Source organism: Emydura macquarii, unplaced genomic scaffold (assembly GCF_026122565.2).
Source record: "Emydura macquarii macquarii isolate MOO-44397 ecotype Brisbane River unplaced genomic scaffold, CSIRO-AGI_Emac_v2 contig_499, whole genome shotgun sequence".
In the NCBI taxonomy this organism is placed as follows: Eukaryota; Metazoa; Chordata; order Testudines; family Chelidae; genus Emydura; species Emydura macquarii.
This window is the reverse complement of record NW_027130636.1, coordinates 12,360,789-12,381,492: the sequence shown is the minus strand read 5'-3', so window position 1 is coordinate 12,381,492 and position 20,704 is coordinate 12,360,789. Positions and strand designations below refer to the sequence as shown.

Here is a 20,704-nt window from a genome sequence, read left to right as displayed (position 1 = left end):
TCCAGCCTGAAATACTGGCAATCAATCTGAGTTTAAATAATAAACATAAAAAAGATATGAGTCAAATTCAAATAATTACTCAAAATCAATCTGCTCACAAATATTTTGGGTGCAGAAAGTGTCTAAACATACTGAATTAAAGTATTGAAGTGAGTTATTTCCTCAGCTCTCCAAGATATATTGCTAAAATGGCAAACAGAGTTCTTATTCTAGTTGAGGAAGTAGTAATTGAGAGAGAATATTATACAATATAATTGAAGATGAGAGCTTGAAATAATAAAATTACTGCAATATTAATGGACTATCTAATGTTTTGATGAGGTTGAACTGCTGGAACACATTGAGTAACAGTCTGTTTTTCTGGATGAATACATCTTTAGTCCTTGGCATTATTAAAGTTCTATCTTGCACAAGATTGGATTTTTCCTGAGAAACAAGGGACTAATCTGGAGTTACCTTTAAGTAAAGAGATTCTGTTTTTCAAGGAAGAAACCTTGAAGGGGAAACGCTTATTTTGGATCTATATTTCCATCTGCTTGACATTTATATTTTGAAATATAATGAAAGTTATCTGCTAGGATAGGTTAAGGAGATGCTCATGAAGCAAAAACATGTAATCAATTTTTACGGTATTACATAAAATAAAGCATGGTAGTGCATATTCTCTAGATTTTCATAAAGAGATAATGTATTTAGCAAATTAGCAGGGTATCATGACAAAATTTGAAAGGCTAGCTAAATAACTGACTAAATGATTTGTCAGAGGCATTATGAATGGAGGTGTTCTTGGTTTCAGGCACAAGAAAGGGTGTGTGTGTGTGTGTGTGTGTGCGTGTGTGCATGCATACATAATGATCTCTGCTTCTAAACATGTAGATATGACCCAAAGCAAGGGATTGATGGATTTCCATGAGTAGTTGCTTTGGGTCATTGTACACATGTTAAAAAGCAGACGCCATAATAGTTACATATGGTACTAACTCTAATCCCAAAGCCTCACTTATGAGGGGACCACAAGGTTTGTTTTGTCACCTCACTGGTACAATGAATATGTGAAGCAGTAGAAGGTTTAGAAAGGAGAAATGGGCTGTGGCTTACTCAGTGTGCTGATGATACCCAGCTCTAAGTCTCTATCACATATGTTTTGGTTTGGTTAGTGGAATGTTCAGATGATCTTAGGGCTTGGAGGAGAGCTAGCTGGTTGTGAGTCAAAGCAGATAAAGCAGAGATAATGTTGATGTGTTGGGCGAAGTACCTGGATGAGTTGATGAGGATTATACTGACACCAAACTGAAGGAGAGTAACTGTATTTTGTAATACAGGTGTACAATGTACTGTACCAGTAAGTTATTTTACCCTGGGCTGATCTTAGATGCTCCAGTAGCAGCCCTAGTCAAGGACACTTACACTCACCAACCCCCAGTAAAACAAATGTGACTTTTTTTTCTCAGAGGTGGATCTTATCATAGATATTCTTGACTTTAATTTAAGATTGGATTGCTGTTAAGCACACGACAAGCAGCTACACACTGAAAGCTAGTACAGAATGATTACTTGCTGCATCAATGGAGTTTCAAGCCAAGAGCATATTCTACCAAAGTTCTAGGATAGCTGTCTAACTTAGCCAGGTGGAATTCATGGCATTGAAATGCCTTAAATAGTTGACACACAGTTACTTGAAAGACTACCTGCCAGACTGCTGCAGTTGAGGTCAGCAGAGGCACTCATGTGGGAGCTCCCTCATTTAAACAGGCCAGAGCTACTAACATAATTTTCCATGAGGGGATCCTTTGCTTTGGAATTCAGCTCCTGGGCTTCCAGAACCCAAAATAGTTGGGATAGGCCTCTTAGCATGAGTTAGGCTTTCTCCCAGGCATCATTACTGCTGTGGAAGGATTTTTATTTTATTATGTCTTCTGGGGCCTCTCTCTTTTGTTTACTGATGGAGTAGTATGAGTAATCAATTAAAATATTTATTTGAAAGTTATTTATTTTGTATAAAACTAAATAAAATAGTTGGTGTCTGTCTTCTATTGACCGTAATGTGTGGCATGGCTGCTATTTCCAATTCCTTTTTGCATGAAGAAAAGAGACACATTTGGAGACAGAGTCCACAGAGAAATCAATTTACTTCTGACAGTTGAAACTGACATAACCCCTGAGACCGTGATGAAGATGGGACCTGAGCAAAATACAAAAGGATTTAAGACAAATTTTCCTCCTACCCCTGGATATTGTATGCAGATATTCTCAGAAATAGATTTTTGTTTCTATGTTATGTGTATAGGAGGGATATTTGGTTATGTAACTGGTTATGAACAGTGTACTGAACTTTGGACCCAAGATTTCAAAAGAAAGTAATGATTTTGGGTGTCCAATTTAAGACACTTTAAAGGGGCCTATTTTTAGAAATATGTAACCGCCTCCCCTCTTAAAATCAGTCTCCTTTAAAGTATCTCAGGTTGGTCATGCAAATGTCGAGGCACCCCATATCACTACTCACTTTTAAGAAGCCAGGCGGAATGCCCTTTACACAAGGGTTACATTACGTGCTCTGGATGACTGGGGAGCCTGGAGCAGTGTATAAAGCCTTTCACTTCTATAGCAGTAGACTGTGTGACTCTGACAGCCTTGTGATCGCAGCAGAGTCCCAGTACCAAACAAACAGAGACTGAATTCATTGCTAGAGGTGGCCAGATTTGAGGAGTAATAGTGTGGCACAGTTGTTGCCTGTAGATATGCATCTGTTCTCTGAATAAAGGAAGGTCCTCTCTTTTCAGGGCTGCTTATCTAACACCTATCATACAAACTTAAGTATTGCTCTTACCCAGTAATAGAAGGAACAATGAAGCATGCCTATCTGGAATGTAGTAATTACTAGAGATGTGCAAGAGCATAGAGTTGTGTTTTGGATAAAATTTGACACATTTTTACAGGTCTTTCTGTTACTTTGTTTCTACTCTTTTTCTCCCAGCTGAATGTACTCCTGAAATTCAGGCCCTTTAACCAATTTATCTAATGCAACTCAACATATCTTTTATTATGTAAGGTTGTAAAGTCTTGGAAACTAGGGCTATGCTAATTTGTGTGTTTGGAAGTTGCCTCATACTTTGTGGGTGCTACAATTAACAAGAATAGTTGTGCAGCTAGATGACAGATGGTTTTAAACAAAGAAACAAATTTAACACAGCATATATGAAATTTGCCAAATTGGGCCCAAATCCAAATTTATTATCAGCTTTAAAAATCCCAGCCTAAAATGGTTTCTGCGCCATTGTGCTATTATAGCAAATGCCATAACTTTAATAAAAGAATGGTAAAGGCAGCAAATAGCAATTTTGAAGGGTGACTGCTTTTGTTACTTAATTGTTAATGTATTTGTATAATAGAGTTTGCTGAAAAAGAAGGCATGCTATTTTTTTCAGAGCTGTGGTGTAACTTCCTGACCTAGCTCTCTGTGTAAAAGGACTTTATTTAAAAGATAGACACTCTTTTTAGTTTCGCTGTAAAGTGTTTAATTTTTTTAAATATCCTGTCTGTGGTAAGCTGTTAATTATTTTTCATTGAGAGGTTCACCATATAAGAGGGTTAAAAAGCCAAAGATTTTATTAGAGGAAGACCAAATCTTGCTAAAATAACCTATAAAATGAGATGTTCAAAAGAACCTGCAAACACTTATGCACATGGTTAACTTGACTACTGTGAATAGTCCCATTGATTTTAACACTTGCATGAATGTTTGCAGGATAAGGGCCTTAAATGATACAATGAACAACCATGTGAGGACGGATGATGATCCAATGGTTAGGGCACTAGCGTCACACTTGACACCTTGGTTCAAGTCCTGCTGTGCCCCAAATTTATGTGTGACTGTGTGTAAGTCATTTAGGCCCAGATGCTTAAAGGGGTCTCAGTATCTCATGAACTCTGTCTTGTTCCTTGACTGAACCCACTGGCTCATGTACTTAAGCAGGGCCCTCATTATTTTCAACTAGGAACTTGAACTATCTAATCTACAGGGTTGAGGGAGGCTCATGATGTTGTCAACATGAAACTCGCACACTTAGCGCTGGGAGGTGGGTATCAAATGTGACATGAGCAGGGAATCTCAACAAATTCTTTTGTTGGGGGGGACTCTCAAGCTCTGTCTCTTCTTATCCTATCTATAGTAACAGTCATCTTTACTCTATATTGGCTTTTGCAATTAGATATTTCTTTCAATAGTCTGTAATTTCCTCATGCTCATTTATTCAAAATTGAATGCCCTAGGAAATGTTCATTTCTCTGAGATAGCTGTATTGCTATTCTGACAGGCCTTACTGATCTTCCATATGGTCATCTAATAAAATCACTGTTTCTCAGTGTATATTTTTGTTAAACCTTCCTTTTCAGCTGTTAAGATCACACCTTTAGCCTGGCAGGGAAAATTCTTAGTTCATTTCCTGTTCAACCTTTTGAGTTTTTTGAGTTTCTGCCTTTTTGGTGTACAGTTCCAAACACCTCTACCATAGGGCTGTGATCTGCTGTTTATTTATGCTACTTAGTGAATGTATGCAATGAAATTGTAGAGCTTTAGTGTGCAAACACCCTCCTGTACTGGCCATGACCAGCTAATACATTTCCAAACACAACTTGCTATGTCTGCACTAGGTGCAAATTCCTTTGTTAAATTGTTAGTTAAAACATGACCTGTTTTTTCCTAGTCTAGACATATGCAGAAGGATGTATCATTTCTATCCATATACAAACAATGTGTGTCAGTCCTCAGCAACCAGTATAGGCAGTAGAACCACTTTCTGTATACTCAAGTAAACGTACATTTTGCATGTGCATTGTGTTGACCAAATCTCCCTGCTGCCTGATTGTTCTCAGTTGTTTGAGTTTCAGACCTTACGTGCCCAAGAATATCTGTGAAGATAAAAGGGAAGAAGTGGTTGAGCTGTAAAATTGCTCCTTAACCTTCCATTGCAGAATTTTTTATAGTAGCACCTAGAGTCCCTAATTAGAATTGAGGGGCCCCATTGTTTTAGTCAAAGTACAAATGTAGTAGTAGACATGTCTCTGCATGAAAGGACATATGATCTAAGAAAATAGGTGACAAATCTATCTGAAAGGGCTTGTCCTTAGAAAAATAACAGCCCTGTTTAAGGCTGAGGTGAAGAAAGGATGGAGTGCAGAATGTATTTTCTTGTTCAACCAGAGAAGTGAAATTGGAATACAGAGACTGGCTTAGTAATAGAGATCAAAAGACCCAGATCCTCAGAGTATTTAGGCTATTACCTTGCTTTGATTACAGTGGAATTTAGGAGCCTAAATACCTTTGAGGATCTGGGCCTGAAACCCTTCATCCTAGGGTTGTAGCATGTCTTGCAAAGGCCGGTTGCGGGTTTTGGAATGGGAGGCAATGGAAATACTTACTCAGATTTTTTCAAACCTAGAAGAAGGTTACAGTTCCAACTGGTTCTTATATTTGCTGTTTCATCTATCTCTACTGGTTACCTAAGTGTTGGAGAGAGATTTTGGACAGGCAATTTAATTCCCACAGTATGCCTTATAAAACATTTGTGGGAGTTCCAGAACGTTTATCAGGCTGTTCTTCTATCCCACAGAGTACTTTGCAACTCTTTCACTGTTTCCCCCTGTTTCTGGTGTGAATCATCTCCAGATTAAGATTCCTGGATTGTCACTGTATGTCACTCTGAAGCATAGAATGCCTGAGTCAGTGTGAAGTGATGGAAACAGCTACAAGAATGGATGAGAAATCTTTTTGTTCAGAATAGCCTCATGTTCAATCATCATTGGGATTTGTAGTCTGTAACTGTCCAGTTTTCAAGTTCTCAGCCATTTTGACTTCACGAATTACACCCAGGTGACCCACGCAGACTCTTAGACCATTGTGCTATAAGAGGTAACAACAAATTACCACCTTTACTACACTGCTAATTTTCAGGCAACAATATCGTTGGTGTCTGAGAGAGACTATGTAGATTATGGACCACTTGCCACACCCTTCCAAGAGCATGGCCTTTCAGCCATTAGTATAAATTGAGCCTTTTTACTAATGCTTGTATTAGGAATGTCCTAATGAAGTCTATCAAACAAATAGCAGCTGTCATATAAATAAGGGAGGTCCCCCTCTAACCTCTACAATTTTGGGAGTGAGATGTTTGTTGTCTTTTATTTATCTCTACTTTCCTAAATACACACCACTGCAAAACACATAAGGAGAGTTATTTAAAAAGGTCAATTTATTTAAAACTGTGAATAGCCTTAAATGCAACTGGACCAAATTTTATAGAAAAACTCACATTCATGCAAGGCAAACTACTAATCCCAATGATTTTGTAGTTGATGATGATGTAAACTTCACTTTAAGCCTAATTTTAAAGACAGTAGCAAGCTCTCAGTCCTCAGAATATTCAACTATTTGCATATGCAGAAATTGCAGCCCTGCTGCCCTGAAACATCCTTTCAGATTAGTTTGGTAGTGAAGTGGTCCAGTCTAGGCTTTAAAGTTTAAACACTCAGACCTTGTCTACAGTAGCACTTATTCCAGCAAAACTTTTGTTGCTCATTGGTGTGAAAAAATACCTGCCTGAGTGACATAACTTTTGCCGGTGTAAGCGCTAATGGGGACAGCACAACGTCAGTGGGAGACACTCTCCCGCTGACATAGCTACCACTGTTCAGGTGGTTTTATTATGTCAGCAGGAGAGCTCTCTCCCATCAACATAATGCGGCTACACAAGTGGTACAGCTGTACCTCTGTAAGTTTTAAGGGTAGACTAGCCCTCAGTTCAGATGAAAGTGGAAATTCACACTTCTTACTGCTTTTGTTTCAGATTGTATGGCTGGAGACTCCAATTGAAAAAAGTTCATTAGTTTACACTGGGAAGGTTATCACCACGAGAAGGGTTAAAATATCATTTTTTTTAAAATAAAAGAAAGCTTAGATTCCAGAGAATACAACAAAATCCATGAAAAGACCATATGTCTTCACCCCTTTGAATTTCTATTGCCCCAACCTACATGGAAGTGTTCTTTTAAATCTGAAAGCTGTGTATTATTTCAGACTTCCTTTTCTGTATTTTGAGGTTCTGAGTGAGGGGTTCTTACCTGGTTTTGAGGTGACAAATGTCTAGATAGTAGTAGCAAAATTAGCATCTGAAAGAAAAGGTTTCAGCTAGATAGTAAGGCACAAGTGGGGAGGGGGAAAGCACATATGCAAATTATTGCAGAGGGTTTTGAATCAAAGCAAGTATTAGCATCACAAAACATTGGGTTTCACATTAACTATGGAATGGAATTAATAAAAACAGTAGGGGGGGGGGGGCGCAAAGGTCCCGATTTTGCATTGTGATTTGCATAGGCCCACAGTAGTGGATTCTAAGTTAGTGTAGCAGTTTTCTTGAACAGATCACAATGCAAGGTTGGAGCCCTATTTAGTAGGTGTTTGTTTATTTAGCATCAAAAAGTTTGCTGGGAGATATACAGGCCTGTGAGGAGTCCAGTCTGTTCCAACAGCTTAAAATCTAAAGCCACAATCCTACAAAAATGTACACACGTTTTTAATTTTACCCCACGTGAGTAGCTCCTTTAGATTTTCATGGGACTACTTACTAGTCAAATGAAGCCCACTAGTTAAGTCTTTGCAGGATCGTGGCCTAATACCACTCTGACAGAGCGGGTGGGGTGGAAGGAGAGGGAGAGAGAGAGGTGCAAGATCCCCCGTCCTGTCTAGGACACGCCAGGGCGGCAGTCCATGTGTGGAGGGTGATTTTCAGTGGTGCAGGAGCAACCTTAGCTTCTATTGACTTCTGCAGGAGCCTTGGTGAGGGGCGCGCCCGGCACCTCTACAGTTCGCGTCACTGGTGTATTGGGGGCTTCGTGTGTGTGTGTTTAAACAAACAAACAAACCAGCCTTCATGGACGCGAGGAGAAGTTGCAGCCGGTGTTGCGGCCGCGCGTGGCTGGCTCGGAGAGCGAAGAGTGCGCTTGGTGAGCGCTGCACGTGCCCGGGAAATGCAATGCCCTTTGTGCGGGAGCAGGAGGAGGTGCATTGCCCCCCGTAGCCGAGCGGGCTGGTGTTGGTAGGCTCAGGCTTGTAGCGGGCGCCTTTCTGTGTCTGGGTGGTAACGCTGGTGTTGGGGGAAGGGGCGTCGCCATCTGTTCTTAATTCCTTGGTCATTGGATTAGTAGCCCTCACTGATGAGATCAGCAGGATCAGTTTTCCTGATGGGGCACCGCTGCCTGCACTCGTTTCAGCTGCCTGCAGGCTCTGCTCTTCCCTCCCCTTCCCATCCGGGCTGTCTCAGTCTCTCTTAGGAGCCCGCGGGGGGAGGAGAGAGAGAAAGCAAGAGAAATCGTTAGGCACCAAGTAAATTAGCCTTTGAAGGAACAACAAAACCAGGTCTGCGACGGGCGTGAGGCCAGTTTCCTTCTGCGGGGAGTGACGGCACTTTTTCGGAGGGACGCGCTGTGAAGTGTTTCCTGGCTGTGATGCCTGCCTCGAAATCTGTTACAAGCTTGTATCCTACTGAGTGAGGAAGAGTTCCTCCCCCCTTCCCCTCTTTCCTTTGGCTGGCATGTTTGGAGTCCCAGCAGCGCACACCACACGGATGTGGCTGTCTCACACTTGGTTAAGCAGCCTTCAGCTATAGCTTTGCTTTGAAATCTGCCTCTTCGCGAGGTTTTGCTTTTGCCGAACTACAGTTGCTGGAGTTTGGAAGCTTAGATCAGTTGCTATTCGAGAGGAAAAAACTGTTCTAGGAAATACTTCTGCGAGTCCCAGCTACCTCTTTTGTTTTGTTTGTTTACTTGTGGTTCGACCTTTTCCTCGGGATTCTTGTATTCCCATAACGGATCAGCATAAAAGGGGCTTTAATATTTGTATGGTAAGTTCTCGAAAGGTGAATGTTTTCCACTCATTACCAATGTTGCTTTATTCCGTGTTATATGTAGTGAGGTACATTGTCGAAACAGTGGCTGCAAGTTTAGTAAGAAGTACTTAAAAATAACAACCCCCCTGTATCTGGGGTTGAAATATTAACATCTCTTCTCTTGCCTTTCAGAAATGCTTTTAAAACTTGATTTTCACAACAACAAAAATGTGAAAAACAAACAAAAAGCCCATAGGTTTATGCTGCCTGTGAATCTAGATGGTGGACTCAAGCAGTCGCTGTGTAAGCAAAAAAATCTCTGTAGAGGGCAGATTGATTGATAGTGCAATATTTGTAGACATTTAGAGAATGATTTTTAGAGAATGAAGGAGATTTCAGGTGAGTTAATTAGCATATATATGAAATGTCTCTTTGCAACAGTAACACAAGTTATAATTTGTCAGCATAAAAACTTTGGTTTGATTACTGGGTGTGAGTTCCAATGAAGAAATATATTCAATCCATTTGCCCTGTTGCTACTTTTAAAAACTCCGGGCAAGGCTGTTCTTTGGAATTGGTCTGATCCCCATTTGCAATAGTAATACTTTATGAAACATAAATGCTATTGAATAGTGTGCCACCCTGTTTTCTGTTGAATTCCTCAAGCGTAGAATCCCATTCATTCTGGAGGAGGAAGAACAGTCTAGTTTAAGATGGGTATGTAAAGTTGATGTGACATTTGCTATGTTAGTTTACATTTATATTTTGCTCCCTTGTATTTTATAAAATATACATTACACACTGCTACAGGGTGAGAAGCATCCTGAATCCAGATTTGGTCAGCTATTACTCCAGTCACCAGTTTGATATTGGCTGCGTCCCGGAGTGCTAGTCAAAACAGATTTTTCACAATGCTTCTATTGCCCTTCCTGACAGAAACTATCCATAACAAGACAACACTGCATTGTGAAAGAGTTTGTCCTTAAAAATAACAGCCCCTAAAGGGCTATTCCTAAGACTGCAACTAATGTTTGTTTGGTTTGTGCAGTGTATCTCAAGGCACACTGCATTTTTAATAACAAAAGCAGTCTGTCAGGAATATGAAAGTTGCAGTTAGTCTTACTTTGTACTGTTGACAGAATATAGTCAAACATTGTGAGTTCACTTTTTAAAAACTATTGGCAATGGTTTTATAATATTCGTACAGTGGTGGTATTAACAGAAGTGTGTCCTAGTAGCTAAAGCACAAAACTGTGAGGTGGGGGACTTGGTTTATATAGTCTTTTCTCTGCCCATTGATTTGTTACGTGACCTTGGGCAACCTCTCTGTGCCTCCAGTTCTCCATCTGCACTTCCCTATATCACAGTGGTGCTAAGGCTTAATTTATTAATGTCTTTGAAGCACTTGAAGGTCTTCAAATGGATCATGCTGTAACAACATCACCTTTATATGCTGGGAGCTTGTGAAACTAAGAGCTGAACTTCTGTATTTAACTGATTAGGGGGATCCAGGAGCAGTAGTTTGGTGGCCCCCTAATTCATGTGTTCTCCTCACCTTATTTCTTCTTGCTTTGCAGACTTCACTTAAATTCATCAGATATCAGTCTTCTTGCTCAATATTCCTCAGTGCTTTGTTGCGATACAGTGATGTGAGGTTCCCTTTTGGGAAATACATTTTATAAGTAGGCATGCTGAGGTCACTTGCACAGAAGTGCTCAAATGAAGATACATCAGAAACTAAATATACACTCACTTGAGCAGACTGGAATTCTGAATTTTTGTTGAGGCTGTTATGACTTTATATGTTTCCTGTAGCATAAAAATTGCTGAGTGATAGACCATCTCTCATGCTGGTCCACATGAAGCAACTCATTAACTTGTTAGACTTTATTGTTGCTTTGTAAACTTAGCGTAATGGATTTTCCATGTACCAAAAACCCTAAAACTGAGCAAACTATTTCTGGCTTGTCTTCTTCCACAAACAATGTGTGTTCCACTTCTGTATTTAGGTCACTAGCACTCCGTCCTCTCCCCTACAGGGGAGAAAAGTGTCACAATGGAGCATGGTGCTATTTCATGGATTGTATGGGTGTTGCATGTGATGGTTAGTTACCTTCTTCATAAGATGCTCTCGAATTTAACTGAACTTGTGACTAGGGACCTATGCCCCTATGATTAGCTTGTTTATCCTCAGACTGTTGCAGTTACAGACCTGATAAGGTTAAAATCAGAATGTGAGGTTCTGAGGTCTGACTAGCCTGTCACTGTTACCAGACCTTTATTAGAATGATTAGCAACTTTATGTTAAAAACATTTCTACCAAATTCCTCTTGGTTTAAAAAAAAGCCATGTGTTTAGCAGGTTAAAGTCTTGTAAATCATACTGTATTTTTAGCTATTTCTTCTGCTTAGCTTGCTTGGCTTCTGTCTACAGCAACACTGACGTCCTTTACTTACAGTCTCCTTGCACTATGGCAACATTGCTCCTGTTCAAATTTAAGAAGGCTTTCAAACAAATTCCAAGACCTGTAAATTCCAGTTTTAACAATGGTAATGTAGACATGCTGTTATACTTAATAGAAAATAAATAAAGAAAAGGGAAATGTAAAGGTTTTTTAGTTATAGCCAAGTTTCCCAAGATGGTACTTGGACATAAATTTTAGTGGAACTTGCAAATACTGGCTTCAGGCCAATGAAAGAATTATAATGGAGCAACAATGGCTGGTATTCTATGGAGATGCTTTACTTTATTGTGTGATCTAAGACACGAACCTTGACTCAAGTCTGTTGAATTGTAAAGGAGTCATGCTGACAAAACCCTCTTTAGATTGACAGAACTAATTTAGATTTTTCTTGCTGAGCCATATAAATCAAGTACACTGCTTGGGTATAATGGAAAGATAAGACAATGTATGTTGTACTAAGGTCCTAAAAATATGTAATGAGCCAATTTATTTCTGCTTTCGATTATGAAAGCTGTGTTTAAGATTGCCAATTGGAACTGAATCAATATTGTCTTATCAAAACTTAAAGTAAAAGTGCTGTTTGCATTCACGCAGTTAAATGTTTGATAGTATTTCCATAGAATACCATATTTCATGATTTATATTTAAATATAAACATTTGCTCTGAATTAAAACTTGCCAGATAGGTGTCCAACAATTCTCCACGGAGGGCCCTATTTTTGGAGTTTAATGTACACATGCTCCACATACCCATGTCGTAATATTTGGAAGCTTATTTTATGTATGCTCAGAGTAAATATGTTGTGGAAATGTCAAGTGGAGCTATAAGATACCCAAAATGAGTGTCTTTTGCACCATTCCAGAAACACTGCCATGATGATGACTACAATTTTTACTGTTTGTTACTTTCAAGACTGTAATCTGGTGCTTATTGGTCAAAGCTTCCAAATGATGATGTATTAAAAGATTTGAAACACAGATTAGGATGTCTTTACACTTAGGTAAACCAGATACTGGATCAGCATTGCAACATGGATATAAAAATGTGGATGCTGAACTACTTCCTGTATTCTTCTAGGGCACAATGGCATTTGAGCTTCTACCAGACCATATTTTGGCTTGTACTAGTAGGGGTAGCTGCACGGTCAACTGTCTGAAGTCAGTATGATCTTCCCAGCACAGAACTGTGTACATTCTCAACAGAGATCATAATGAACAAGAAGGGTTGAATAAAAATGTCCAGTGTTACCACATTTCTATGATACCTGTATAAGTGTATTATTTGCTCTTGTGATGCTTTGAGGTCACAAAGAAATCCAATTTTGTGTCTTGAAATAATTGTCATTAAACTAACTATGACCACTTTGAAATATTTGCATACAGTTCTAACCTCAGGGATCCTTAGGGGAACTACACAAGCCTAGGCACTCTCTGGAGAGACTTTGGAATGGTTTCATAGGGGAACTTAAGTGCTAACTGCCACTGAAAGTGTCCAAGTCCAAAATTTTAATCTTCAAACCTCTCTGATTAGCTGTTGTCTAATTCTCTGCTTAAAGTGTCTGGGTGCCTAAATTTTGTCAGTGGAAATGTGCATGGCTGCCTCAGTTGACATCATTGAACAGCTTGGTGGCTAACATGCCTGAGCCCCAGCAAGATTAATTAAATAGGCTATTCCTCGCCTGAAGAATCCAAGATGTGCTCAGAGAGTGCCGTAGCACTGTGTCTGCTAGATCGGGCTTTGAGCAAAATACAGCCAGAGGCGTTGGTGCCCCCATATATTCAGTTACTTGGTGCTTATAGCATTCACCCAGAATGTGGGAGACTTGGATCCAAATACGTACTCTACCGAATGGGGAGTCAGGATTTGAAGTCAAGCCCCCCTCCCACCCAGATGAATTCTCCAACTACTGTGCTATGGAATTAATCTTTCTCTGCCCCAGTGAATAATTATACGAAGTGGAACAGTTTCAAGAGGAGAGAGATTGAGAAACCCATCCCTTAATTATTCTTTCCAAGAGAGAAGGTACCAGAGCAACTTCATATCTTTAGAAACATTATGCAAGAAGGGTTGGATATTTCAAAACTGCTTAGGGAATTTGAGTTCTCAATTGGCATTAATTTCAGTGGGTGTCTAAATCCCTTTCAATGCTTCATTTTCTGCCTACTTCTCTTCAACATGCAGACCAGTGACAGGGTATAATTCTAGTGATGAATGCTAGAGGTCACTGTTTTTTAAAAAAAAGGATTTTTATTGCACAATAGGGTTTACCTACAGTAGTAGTTGCAGTAGTATGCCTTTTACTTAGAATGGAAATACCACACACTGTAAATCATAACATTTTTTCATTACAAAGAATAGTTTAAAAAAAATGGAGTGAAAATGAGGTAAAAGGTGCATTTTTACAATTATTACCTATGCTGGCTAATAATATTTACAACTGATCTGTGAAAGATATGCAAAAATATTTAAATCAGAAAGGAAGAGTTAACAACGATTACATTAAGCCAGTTAATACAAGGCTTACAGTGAAAGGAGAGAAACCGTGTCAGGCACGGAATGCTTCTCCCATGTTGTGGGTATTTATAGTCAACATCCATATATGTAACTGGCTGCTGCATTGTTCTGGAATAATATGTGCATAACCACTACAGGTGGTCAATATTTCACTTAGTGGCCTCCACTATACGCATCTCAAATACACAAGTCAAAATAGCCTGTTTCTGTCACTCAGGAAGTGTGTACGTTGTAATCATAGCTACACTCCAAGAAGTGTGTTGCTGAGTTCACAAAATGATTATATTTGGATTCTGGCTGACTGCCGACTTCTTGAATTATGCTTTCATAAATTAATTTCTCGGAATTCTAGCAGGTGAACTGACTGCTGCAATCCATTTTATAGTTCACTTTAGGCAAACCATCCAAAATATGTATATTGTAATGAACAGTTTTCATTTTGCCAGTATTCTTGAATTTTTCTTGTATCAAATTTACAGCAATCCAAATGCTACCTTTGAATTTAACAAAGCGTATATGGCATCTTCGATCAAAAAATGAGGACTGCCCATATTACTGGCAAGGAGGAGTTCAGAGGATTGAGGCTTTTAGTATGTGGGAAGTCATGTTCAGTTGGGGACCCTCCTTCCCGTTTGGAGAGGTCAAAATATTATTATGGTAGTGGCACCTATGCTAAAATGTACCGTTCAAAATATTTTTGACTGCGTCACAATGATTCTTCTATGTGATGCAATGTTAATAACTCTTAGTGATGCAGTCTTCCCAAAAGTCTGGCATTTTGAAGCTGGAGGCCATCCAAAACCTGCGAATATTGCTGCATATAAAGGTTCTGCTTTGGAATAGGCCCTTTAAGGATGTGCAGAGCAGAATTTTCAGCTTCTGGGTCAGCCCTGTAGCAGCAGCAGAGCAGCCAAAGTGTACAAGAGAGGCGACATGAGGGAAGGAAGACTCTCCTCAGAGTGAAAGAACATTTAAGGTGACTAATGGTTCCTGAAAAACTTACCATGTACTGTTGATTTTATTGGGAATGATCTTTTATGGCAGCAACCCTATAAACAGTGAAATGCAATAAATGCACATTTCTTTAAGGGTGACCACTGTTGTATCTGGAGAATAATGTGGAAATCCCATCAGTGCACAGCCTGTAAAGCAACTGTGCGGAATGGGATGATTCAAACAGTGAAGCAGAGGAGAACTTAAGCAGTATCTCCTTTTGTGCACTATAATGGTGTCATATAAATCTAAAACATTTCTTAAGTGAAGCAAACTTTAGTTTTACTTCTTAAAAATTCATTCTTTTTAAATTACTGGACTAAATATAAATGTCTTGGGAGGCAATTTGTGCTTAATTTTCCAGGTTTAAATATTTTACTTCCAAAAATGACCATTGTGTATTTGTAATTCCTGCCTCTAAAGCTGTCGTGACTTTTTTTTTGTGGTATTCATGTTTCGTTGATAGGCATAAAATTCTTGGTAACTGCCACAGTTCTATTTCAATAAGCTTCTGTTAATTCAGGCTAATGTTCTGTGCTCTGGGTGATACCCTGATCTATAGTTTAATTGTAGTTTCATTAAAAAATAACTTGTCTCCTGTAAAGATGATATGAGAATTTGTCGAAAACAATCGTAAGGGTGCTACCTAAGCCTAATGTACTTAATGTGGGTATTTAAAAGTTAAGGTTGAACTGAACTATCAGTGACAATGCCTGTGTTGCAACTTACTTGCTCCCATAGCAGGACTTCTTGTAGGGCTGAAAAAGGCTTACGCAAGTGAAAGCTGTGTTAAATATTAACAATTTCACCATCTGCTCATCGGCGGTTTTTTCTTCAGCATTTATGGTGATTTAGTCTGGAAAGAGAGAGACTAGTAACTTTGTTCTTTCCTGTGATGGGAAAATCGTGGTTGTGTTGCATGGGAAACTGAACATCCATCTGGTGAATTTAGCAATGAGAATTTACTCTGACTCTTGGGATTAGATTGAGTATTTCAAAACTTGCTCAGCACCCAGCAATGTCATTAATTTAGGTTGACCTCAATAGAAGCCTTGCCTTTGAATGTAATAGCAACAGGAGTAGGCCCTATGAGTGTGTTAGCTATTACTCTGTCTTGACTAATCTAGTTCTGGATGTGGGTAACTCTCTACATTCAGCTGAATCTTGTATGTACACAGTGGGCACTTCAGGAATGAAGTATAATGGGTTTTTGGGTACACTGTTTAAACTTTCACAAAAAGGGTTGGTCTCATTTCTAGACATGCCTATGAGTATGCATCTGCAGTGTTATACCTTCTTGAAAAATGACACCAGTATATTTAATCAAGTAGTGTTTCCTCTTTTCTTCCCCATGAGTTTTAGGTTGTTTTTAGTGTTCAGAACCCACTAATTTTTTTCATACCTCCAGCATAACCATGTGGCTTCAAGAAGCCAGAAAAGTCTTTCAGCTATTGTAAAGCTGAAAGCTGTTGTGAGACAAGTAACAGGTAATCAAAGTTCTTTGACACTAAAGCAGCGGTTCTCAACCGGTGGTACTTCGAAGAAGGCTGGGTGGTACGCGAACCGTACCGCGCCGCCGAATCCACCGCCGTGAAACCCCGCCGCTGCTGAAAGTCTCCCCCCCCCCCCCCTTTTTTTTTTTCCCCGGGTGGTACTGGGGGGGGGGGGGGGGGGAAGGTTGAGAACCGCTGCACTAAAGAATACATAGTCTCAATGGGACATTGTTTTTAACCTTTTATAACTATGGTCCTCCCAGTGAACCTCATCTTGAGTGCACTGCTGCACTACAATACTTCACCCAAATGGTACCAGCTAGTGCCTTCTCTAGGAGATACAGTAGTCCCTTAATCTCTGACACAATCAACATTTGGGAAATGTTTAACTTGACTTCAATAAGAGTATTCTGGTCATTCAGTAATAAAAACTGTCCTTGTTACCAAAGAGTATTGCAATATCTATATGGGATAAAGGCGGCTGGTTTTCTGCACCTTTAGGAGTTTGCAGCTTTTCCTGCCTAGAGCAGGCAGTTTAGATGCAGTTCCTGATGTTTAAAATCATTGCAATTTAAATATTAAAACTTAAAACAATAAAACTCCCATTACTTTCAGTGGTAGTGGTTAGGCCAATGCAGAACAGCTTTGAAAATCCTGCTCCTGTTGAAGTATTCCCACTATACATTTGCAGTAATCTCTGAAAAGCAAAATCATGTGTTGAGGTGAAAAGACAGTCGAGCAAGTATGTGGAAATCTGTCAAGACTGTGCATAGCCCTTTATACTTGTTGAAGCACATATTGTTTCCTATCCAATGAGGTTTAAGTGCAAGAAGTTTTATAAAATACTTAGCCACACAAGCTGAAATATGACGCATACTTAATTCAATTTTCTTAACCATTATGCTTTAAACAAGATATTTTTACATGTGTACAGGGGCCTGTCTTAGACTTCATATATGAAAAATTCTCTTGGATATGTTTTTGTCAGTTGATGTGAACTATAAACAGCAATTTGTGGGTGCAAACTGGGGAGGAGACAGTTTAACTACAAAGGTAATTTTAGCTGTAGATGTAGGTGGCTTACGTTTCTCAACAATTTTTTCTAAAAACTGGAGATTGGAAATAAGGTTGCAATGGAAATGATACAACCTTTACTATAGTAGTTACTGTCCGATATTTGCTATAATGCTGAAGGCATATTCTTGTTATCTGATAGAAATTATATTGACATGATGATCTTTTTCCTATTATCTTTATTTTGTATAGCAACTGTTACTATAGATTCAATGGTATGGGAGAAACACATGAAATTGCTGTCTTGAATTAATGCCCTGGGATGCTTCAGTCTTTTTATTTTTTTTCTTTCAGTGAGCCATTTACAGCATCAATAATTGGCTTGCATTTCCTACCTTAAACCCCACAGCAGGAATCAACAGTTTAATTACATCCACTCAGATGCATCTCTCTCCAGCAATGCTAAATGATTGCCAAGAGGTTTTAAATTTATTTATTATTTAACACATGGTCCAAGACAGCCAAATTTGACTGGTGGAGGATGGTGGATAAAGAAAAATCAAGCTAAATTATAGCAATAATCCAGTGGCATACCTATAGTCACTGAACTATCGATGTTTTTGTTCTAAGCCTCTAAGATGTTGAGGCTGAGTCAACAGGAGCTTTTCACAACTATTGCCTGCAAAGGACACTGCTGGAAAAAAAATCTATCTATACAAGCCATCCATATCTTTTAATCCTACCAGTATTTCTGTAAAATAGCTGGGAAGTCGGTGAGCTGAGCTAACCAAACACGGTTCAAGATCTTTGAGCAAAGGGAAGTGTCTGGGTATGCCCATCTTACCGCTGAACAGGGAGATGCCTGGGAGGATCATTTGCAATGGCAATGCTCAGAACGTTTTAATTCTCACAGTTGGTCCATACCACAGTTGAACTATTAGGCCAAGGAAATCCCAAATGTTCGGGCTCATGTGCATACCAAGCTTGCTTTTTTCATTGTTGTTCCAGATTAGGTATTTACCCAAGAGATAATCTTAGTTTAAGTGAGTAACTGAAGATCAGGCTGGGCTTTCTCTTTTCCCACAGATGTTCATAAAGTCAATTAAAGTATTCCTAGATGATATGCGAGCAAAACTTCTCTGTACTCCCTGCGCTAGGTGGGAAACCCAGGACATAGTGAGGAGTGATAGACCAAGAGAAGGGGAAAAGACTGGCAGAATATGGGGCCAGGGGTGCCAGTAATACAGTGGCATTACATGTGGGGCTGGAACAGCTTTTGCTCCTTGAACCAGCAAGGGCTAGAAGCATAACCGCCCTTAGAGGAGCAAGTACCTCTTGTTACTTCAGGCGGACAGAAAAGACAGACAGGAAGGAACAAGGCTGATGAACAGGGAGGGAGCCACATCTAGTGGTCCTGGCTCAGAAGAGTGCAGCTGCAAGGTGGGACATTAGTGAAGGAGAATGTAAATTATCTAACCCTCAAAAGGAGACCAGGAAATGTTCAGAGCAAATGCTTGGGGCAAAGAATGGAGGAGATGGCTGGTGGCTGAGGGAATTGCATGAAATCCCAAATGGGGGGCAGGAAAGAGAATGAGAGAAAAGGAGAATGAAGTAAAAGAAATGAAAAAAGCTAAGGGTTCATTGATACTGCAATGCAAGATCTGTGGCATGGCCACGACTGGCTCGGGTCAGCTGCCAGGCTAAAAGTTGCAGTGTACGCATACCCTTAGCTTTCCTTCATGCCTAACAGCCTGGGCTCTAGCCTGAGATCGAACTCTACGCTGCTATTTTTAGCTCCGCAAGCCTGAGTCAATTGATCAGGATGGTTCCTTCTGGCCTTAAAGCCTATGAAACCCCAGCTCTAAGACTCAGTACTTTCGTTTTTTTTATTGCAGCATAGACATACCATTTGCTTCACGTGCAGATGCTTCTGTGATTGGGAACTGAAAGAAACCCACCTACAAGAGTGGTGACTGACTGGCTGTGATTCAGAAACAAAAGTTCCCTACCACAGCTTGGGAATTTCCTGGTTTGAAAGACTAAACAAAGATTTTCTCTTCTCCCAAAAACTAATTATAGACCAATGAAATTAAAGGCTTGGCTGCAACAGCTGTTTTAATATTTTGTTAATGTTCAACTCCTTAATGAATGGATACTGAAAGCAATGATGTTGCTATAAAAATTGTGCTTAACTCTGCTATGAGCTCTTTAGTAACTTGAAATACACATTTTTCCTTGGTCTGTACAGATCAGCTTTACACTGACACATTTTTTTCCTATTTTTTAAAAGGAGCCAACATTAACAAGCACAGTTATATTTCTCACCACCTATTTACACAATATCTTGTCAAAACAAGTGATTTTGATGTTCTACAATCTTAAGAAGGTGCAATGCAAAATTTGCACAGCCTTTATTTCATCCCGGTGAGGCCCTTTAATATGCCTGTGATAAAGAGCAAACAGGACTGGAGAAAGTGCAATAAGGAAAGAACTTTAGAAAATATGGTAGTTTGGTAGTGTCTTACTTACCATAAGACCTTTTTGAAGATGAGGGAAAATGTGTGCTAATTTGGTGATACACAATAAAAATATAATCTAAATGGCAATATAAAGAAAATATGTAATCTTACCTCAGGAATAATATGTAGTTGCAAGGTCTAGGAATCTCCTATTACCCTTTATTCCCCTCTCTTTTCATACCAAATTCCGTCTGTGTGCTCATGGTTGAGACAAATGTGACACATAAGACAAGAGGTATATACTTCCCAAGGAAAAATTTGTGTAATTAGGAGTGGTGTGTGTTTTTGTTCCTACCCCCATCCGTCATTTTTTGTTTGTTTGTTTTTTTGGGGGGTGGGGGTTTCAGAGAAAATGACTGGCAAACAAAGAGGAGGAGAATGAAATTCCTCATGCCTTCAGCATTCATTCTGGAAAGTTCATTCTCATGTCCACCCCTGGGTTTATTTTTGCTGTTGTAGCATGTTTCATTGGTTAGCTTTAGATATGTTTTTAGTGTTCTGATCTTTTTGTGTGGTATTTGAAACCTCTCTAAAACTTGTAGTGTAAGTTTGGCCCCTCCTTTGGAAGAAAGCTTGAAGGATGCTGTCCTTTTCCTAGCCCTGACAAAACAGAAGTTTTTGTTTCTGTATAGAGGCTGTTGATGTTTATATACCTTTATACAAATGGTAAGAAGTTCCAAAGGTATATTCGATATAAAGCCACATGCTTCAGAACCTATTGGCAAACACTCAGTGCCTGGAGTTAGGAAGGAGCTTCTGTGCCATGAGCATAATTATTATGGGGTTTTTGAAGCATTCCTCTGAAATAATGCAGGGTGTTGGTCTGA

The 20,704-nt window shown here is 39.4% G+C and overlaps 1 protein-coding gene across 4 annotated transcripts in view; it reads left to right on the top strand.

Annotated features, from left to right (window-relative positions):
- SPSB4 (splA/ryanodine receptor domain and SOCS box containing 4) overlaps positions 1-20,704 on the top strand; it is a 276,718-nt gene that overhangs the window by 117,264 nt on the left and 138,750 nt on the right. For 2 of the 4 annotated variants that reach the window (XM_067538953.1, XM_067538950.1), the window contains exon 1: positions 8,309-8,894. The exons of the other annotated variants lie outside the window; for them this stretch is intronic. The gene's annotated coding sequence lies outside the window, so the exon portion shown is untranslated. Of the gene's footprint in view, positions 1-8,308; positions 8,895-20,704 lie in introns of those variants that run through there. 4 annotated transcript variants of the gene reach the window in all.